Genomic DNA, 6722 nt, shown 5'->3' on the forward strand with positions numbered 1-6722 from the left:
TTAAAGTGACAAAAATGGTTTTCTTTTCTTTAAGTTTTGGTTTTGAAGAAAGAACAATTGAAGCAGAAGGGGCAATAAGATCAAAGAACATGGGGCATGCCTCTACTTAATAGGATGCACAAACAGAAGACTACCATGTGGTAGTAGTGTTTGGAGCAAAGGTAAAAATGGTGTTGGGCATTTATACCACTCCCAGTAAGTTTCATGCACTATCACTGAAGAGGTAGATGGAAAGAATGTAAGAATCAGGTGATAAAGAGACAGGCTTTCAATCTTGATCATGATGGCATGAAACAGCCATTGCAGTCATAACCTCCCAGCAAATAGAGTTGCATACATTTTTTCTGCACAAGACTCGGCCTATGTCAGTTGTGGAAGGGCAGGGACTCATAGTGACCTCCACTCTCTGCTGACCTATTGGCCACTGGTAAGTGTTGCAGAATGTGGAGTCACCCTCTTCAGTTGTCTACTTACTATTGAGCCTACTGGGGTCAAAAGAATAGTTCCCCAATAGTCACATGGATGGCCCTGATTAAAAGAAGTAAATCACAAATCTGCATGCCAATTAATTTGCCTCTTAGAATGATATTTATTTTTGCCCCATAGTTTTGAGAATGTTGTGAATTCATTTTCATTCAATTCTAAGAAACCTTTAATTTCTTTCTTAGTTACTATCCTGATCTATATTTCATTAATCATTGAGTTTGTCAGTTTCCATGAGTTTGTATACTTTCTTTCCTTTCTCTTGGTATTAATATTCAGCTTAATCTATAGTGGTCAGACAGAATGCAGAGTATTAGTTCAATTTTATTACTTTTGTTGAGACTTGTTTGTGAGAGTATATGGTCAGTTTTGAAGATATATATATATATATATATATATATATATATATATATATATATATATATATATATATTGTGTGTGTGTGTGTGTGTTTGGATGAAATGTTCTGTAAATACAACTGCTAAGTTCATTTGGTTTAAAACTTCAGTTAGCTCCAGAATTTCTCTGTTTAGCTTTTCTCTGGATTACCTGTCTATTGTTGAAAGTGTGGTATTAATATCTCTTACTATCATTATGTGAGGGTCAATATGTGATTTAAACTATAAAAGTGTTTCTTTTATAAACTTGATGCATGTGTACTTGTGGGATAAATGTTAAGAATTGCTATGGTCCTGCCTATAGAAGTATTGTAGATTCTCTAGAGAGAGGAGAGAAGCTATATCTATGTTCAATGTTCTGACTTGTGAGCATCTGAATGATTAGTAGACTCCCACTCCCTGAAATAAGCGTATCTGAGATGCCAGCTACCCATCTGGCACCAGGAAACCTGGACAGGCAGCTAGCCTGAGATGACCACCAGTCTGATGTCGCACAGGCCCTGGGAAATAGGAAGGCAAATCATGCCCAATATAACCCCTGTCTGGTGTCATAATGCACTGGTGGGGCATACTATTCCTGAGACTACTCCTGAGATGACACAAGACACTGAGAGACTCTAGGTGTCTCTAAGAAGAGCAAGTAAATGGTGGGGAAATGGAAAAGAAACAGAAATCTGTAGGCACAATGAAGACAGGCAGAACTGAAGACTTGAGGGCAGTGAAGAATAGCCTAATATGAGTAGCTGATGATGCCATCTAGAACCATAATGGAGTCTTAGAATGCAATCTCCAAGGATCATATCTCAGTCTATAGGGATCTGTTACTAAGCCAGGTAGATGTTCCTAGAATGGGTTGCCACCTGGGAACATTTTGAGATCTGAAGGTTTTAAAGAACTGGCTTCCTTCCTAGACTTGGTATTGTGGAAGACCTGGCCCTGAAGACATGAAAACAGGAGACTTGACACCATTCTGAGCCACCTGCAATACTCAGGTGGGTATGACAACAGAGTAGAGCTGGCCCTGGTTCCAGGAGTTGCAAGTGAGTTGGCCCTGAGGGTATGAATGTGGGAGAGCTGGGCACACAACATGCCTGCTGTGCCATGACATGAGTGAGGTAAGGATGCCCTCCCACATTCTAACCCCTTGCCATTTACAGCAGAGTAAGGGTGTAAAGAGAGCTGACCCTGGGGTCATAAAAGCATGAGAGCTGCCCTGTACTTTACCTGCTGTCAAACTTGGAAATGGGATTGAGGCACATAGTGTGAAAATCACAAAGAGCCAATAAAAAGATTTAAAAATTATTATGTCCTCTGGGTAAATTATTATTTGAGTATATAATGTTCTTCACTATCTCTACTGATTAGTTTTGGTTAGAAGTATACTTTATCAAATATTAAAATAGCTATTCCAGCTTATTCCAGAGGCAAATTTGCTTGAATTATCTCTTTGCAACTCTTTATCTTGAGATGATGTCTGTCTATCCTTGATGTTAAAGTATGTTTCTTGTATGCAGCAGAAATACGCATCTTGTTTTCACATCCTTTTTGTTTGTCTTTGTCTTTTATTGGGGATTGAGACCATTGGTATTAAGGAACATAGATAACCAATGATTGTTGATTTTAATTTTTTTATTTTATTTTTTATTTGGTCACTTTAGTTCCCTCTCACAGCTCCCCTTACACAATCCTTCCCTCCAAACCTCCTCCCCTTATCTTCTGAGAGAGTAGACCACCCCCAGGTATACCCCTACCCTGGCACATCAAGTCATTGCAGAGCTAGTCACATTCTGTCACACTGACACCATACAAGGTAGCCAAGCTAGAAAAACATATTCCACAGACAGGCAACAGTTTTTGGAATAGCCCCCTTTCCAGTTATTCAGGACCCTCATGAAAACTAAGCTGTACATCTGCTACAGCTGGTGGAGAGGGTCAGTTAGGTCAAGCTGGTGTATGTACTTTGGTTGATTGTTCAGTCTCTGAGACCTCTAAGGGTCCATGTGAGTTGACTCTGTTGTTCTTCCTGTGGAGTTCCTATCTCCTTTGAAGCCTGCAGACCTTTCCCCAACTCTTCCATGAAAGTCCACACACTCCATCTAATTTTTGGTTGTAGGTCTCTGCATCTATCTAGGTCAGATGGTAGATGAAGCCTCCCAAAGGAGAGACATGATAGACTCCTGTCTGCAAGCATAATAACAGTATTCTTAATACACTGGGGATTGGTGTTTGGCCATGGGATGGGTCTAAAGTTGGCCTGGTTATTGGTCGGCCATTAGCTCAGTCTCAACCATACAAGAAAAATTTTCTAACTTAAAAAAGGAGATGTCTATAAAACTATAAGAAGCCTACAAAAGACAAAAGACAAAATAGAATAGGCCAGAAAACAAGTCTTCTTGGCACTTAATAATCAAAACACTAAATGTACAGAACAAGGAAGAATATTAAAAGGTACAAGAGAAAAGGAACAAGTAACATATAAAGCCAAACTGATTAGAATAGTACCACCCATTCTTATACTTTTATAGACATCTTTAGGTTAGGAACTTTTTTCTTGTGTAATATTATTGAAGACAATTTCTGTACATTTGACCCATGTTTTTTCTTTTACTCCTAATCTCATTAGTTTTATAATTGGCCCTTTCATAATGTCTCTCCCAGATTTTGTGCCAAGAGGTTTTTTTTTTTTTTTTTTTTTTTTTTTTTTTTTGTAGATTTACCATTTTCTTGACTAGTGTGTTTCTTTTTTTTTTTTTATTGCAAGCTCAGTGGCTTTTCTTTTATTTGTAATATTTTTAAATTTTTTTATTCGATATAATTTATTTACATTTCAAATGATTTCCCCTTTTCTAGCCCCCCACTCCCTGAAAGTCCTGTAAGCCCCCTTCTCTTCCCCTGTCCTCCCACCCACCCCTTCCCACTTCCCCGTTCTGGTTTTGCCGAATACTGCTTCACTGAGTCCTTCCAGAACCAGGGGCCACTCCTACTTTCTTCTTGTACCTCATTTGATGTGTGGATAATGTTTTGGGTATTCCAGTTTTCTAGGTTAATATCCACTTATTAGTGAGTGCATATCATGATTCACCTTTTGAGTCTGGGTTACCTCACTTAGTATGATGTTCTCTAGCTCCATCCATTTGCCTAAGAATTTCATGAATTCATTGTTTCTAATGGCTGAATACTACTCCATTGTGTAGATATACCACATTTTTCGCATCCACTCTTCTGTTGAGGGATAACTGGGTTCTTTCCAGCATCTGGCAATTATAAATAGGGCTGCTATGAACATAGTAGAGCATGTATCCTTATTACATGGTGGGGAATCCTCTGGGTATATGCCCAGGAGTGGTATAGCAGGATCTTCTGGAAGTGAGGTGCCCAGTTTTCGGAGGAACCGCCAGACTGATTTCCAGAGTGGTTGTACCAATTTCCAACCCCACCAGCAGTGGAGGAGTGTTCCTCTTTCTCCACACCCTCTCCAACACCTGCTGTCTCCTGAATTTTTAATCTTAGCCATTCTGACTGGTGTAAAATGAAATCTCAGGGTTGTTTTGATTTGCATTTCCCTAATGACTAATGAAGTTGATCATTTTTTAAGAAGCTTCTCCGCCATCCGAAGTTCTTCAGCTGAGAATTCTTTGTTTAACTCTGTACCCCATTTTTTAATAGGGTTTTTCGGTTTTCTGGAGTCTGACTTCTTGAGTTCTTTATATATATTGGATATTAGCCCTATATCTGATGTAGGATTGGTGAAGATCTTTTCCCAATTTGTTGGTTGCCGATTTGTCCTCTTGATGGTGTCCTTTGCCTTACAGAAACTTTGTAATTTTATGAGGTCCCATTTGTCAATTCTTGATCTTAGAGCATATGCTATTGGTGTTCTGTTCAGAAACTTTCTCCCTGTACCGATGTCCTCAAGGGTCTTCCCCAGTTTCTTTTCTATTAGCTTCAGAGTGTCTGGCTTTATGTGGAGGTCCTTGATCCATTTGGATTTGAGCTTAGTACAAGGAGACAAGGATGGATCAATTCGCATTCTTCTGCATGCTGACCTCCAGTTGAACCAGCACCATTTGTTGAAAAGGCTATCTTTTTTCCATTGGATGTTTTCAGCCTCTTTGTCGAGGATCAAGTGGCCATAGGTGTGTGGGTTCATTTCTGGATCTTCAATCCTGTTCCATTGATCCTCCTGCCTGTCACTGTACCAATACCATGCAGTTTTTAACACTATTGCTCTGTAGTATTGCTTGAGGTCAGGGATACTGATTCCCCCAGATTTTCTTTTGTTGCTGAGAATAGTTTTAGCTATCCTGGGTTTTTTGTTGTTCCAGATGAATTTGATAATTGCTCTTTCTAACTCTGTGAAGAATTGAGTTGGGATTTTGATGGGTATTGCATTGAATCTGTATATTGCTTTTGGCAAAATGGCCATTTTAACTATATTGATTCTACCGATCCATGAGCATGGGAGGTTTTCCCATTTTCTGAGGTCTTCTTCCATTTCCTTCTTCAGAGTCTTGAAGTTCTTGTCATACAGATCTTTCACATGTTTGGAAAGAGTCACCCCAAGATACTGTATACTGTTTGTGGCTATTGTGAAGGGGGTCATTTCCCTAATTTCTTTCTCAGCCTGCTTGTCCTTTGAGTATAGGAAGGCCACTGATTTGCTTGAGTTGATTTTATAACCTGCCACTTTGCTGAAGTTGTTTATCAGCTGTAGGAGCTCTCTAGTGGAGTTCTTTGGGTCACTTAGGTAGACTATCATGTCGTCTGCAAATAATGATAGTTTGACTTCTTCCTTTCCAATTTGTATCCCTTTGACCTCCTTATGTTGTCGAATTGCCCGAGCTAGTACCTCAAGTACAATATTGAAAAGATAAGGAGAAAGGGGGCAGCCTTGTCTGGTCCCTGATTTCAGTGGAATTGCTTCAAGTTTCTCTCCATTTAGTTTGATGCTGGCTACCGGTTTGCTGTATATTGCTTTTACTATGTTTAGGTATGGGCCTTGAATTCCTGTTCTCTCCAAGACTTTAAGCATGAAAGGGTGCTGAATTTTGTCAAATGCTTTTCCAGCATCCAATGAAATGACCATGTGGTTTTGTTCTTTGAGTTTGCTTATGTAGTGGATTGCATTGATGGATTTCCATATATTGAACCAACCCTGCATTCCTGGGATAAAGCCTACTTGATCATGGTGGATGTTCATTTTGATGTGTTCTTGGATTCGGTTGGCAAGAATTTTATTGAGTATTTTTACATCGATGTTCAAAAGGGAAATTGGTCTGAAGTTCTCTTTCTTTGTTGGATCTTTGTGTGGCTTTGGTATCAGCGTAATTGTGGCTTCGTAGAAGGAATTGGGTAGTGTTCCTTCTGTTTCTATTTTGTGGAATAGTTTGAAGAGTATTGGTGTTAACTCCTCTTTGAAGGTCGGATAGAATTCTGCACTGAAACCATCTGATCCTGTGCTTTTTTTGGTTGGAAGACTTTCTATGACTCCTTCTATTTCTTTAGGCATTATGGGACTGTTTAGATGGTCTAGTTCGTCCTGATTTAATTTTGGTATTTGGTATCTGTCAAGGAAATTGTCCATTTCCTCCAGATTCTCCAGTTGTGTTGAGTATAGTCTCTTGTAGTAGGATCTGATGATTTTTTGGATTTCCTCAGTTTCCGTTGTTATATCTCCCTTTTCATTTCTAAGTTTGTTAATTTGGATACTTTCTCTGTGCCCTTTGGTCAGTCTGGCTAAGGGTTTATCTATCTTGTTGATTTTCTCAAAGAACCAGCTCCTGGTTTTGTTGATTTTTTTGTATGGTTCTCTTTGTTTCTTACTTGATTGATTTCGGCCCT

General features: G+C 39.2%; 1 pseudogene; it reads left to right on the forward strand.

Annotated features, from left to right (window-relative positions):
• Positions 1 to 1198: 1198 nt before the first annotated feature.
• LOC127683946 (uncharacterized) lies at positions 1199 to 1278 on the forward strand (annotated as a pseudogene).
• Positions 1279 to 6722: the final 5444 nt, after the last annotated feature.

This window comes from Apodemus sylvaticus, chromosome 4, assembly GCF_947179515.1.
Source record: "Apodemus sylvaticus chromosome 4, mApoSyl1.1, whole genome shotgun sequence".
NCBI lineage: Eukaryota > Metazoa > Chordata > Mammalia > Rodentia > Muridae > Apodemus > Apodemus sylvaticus.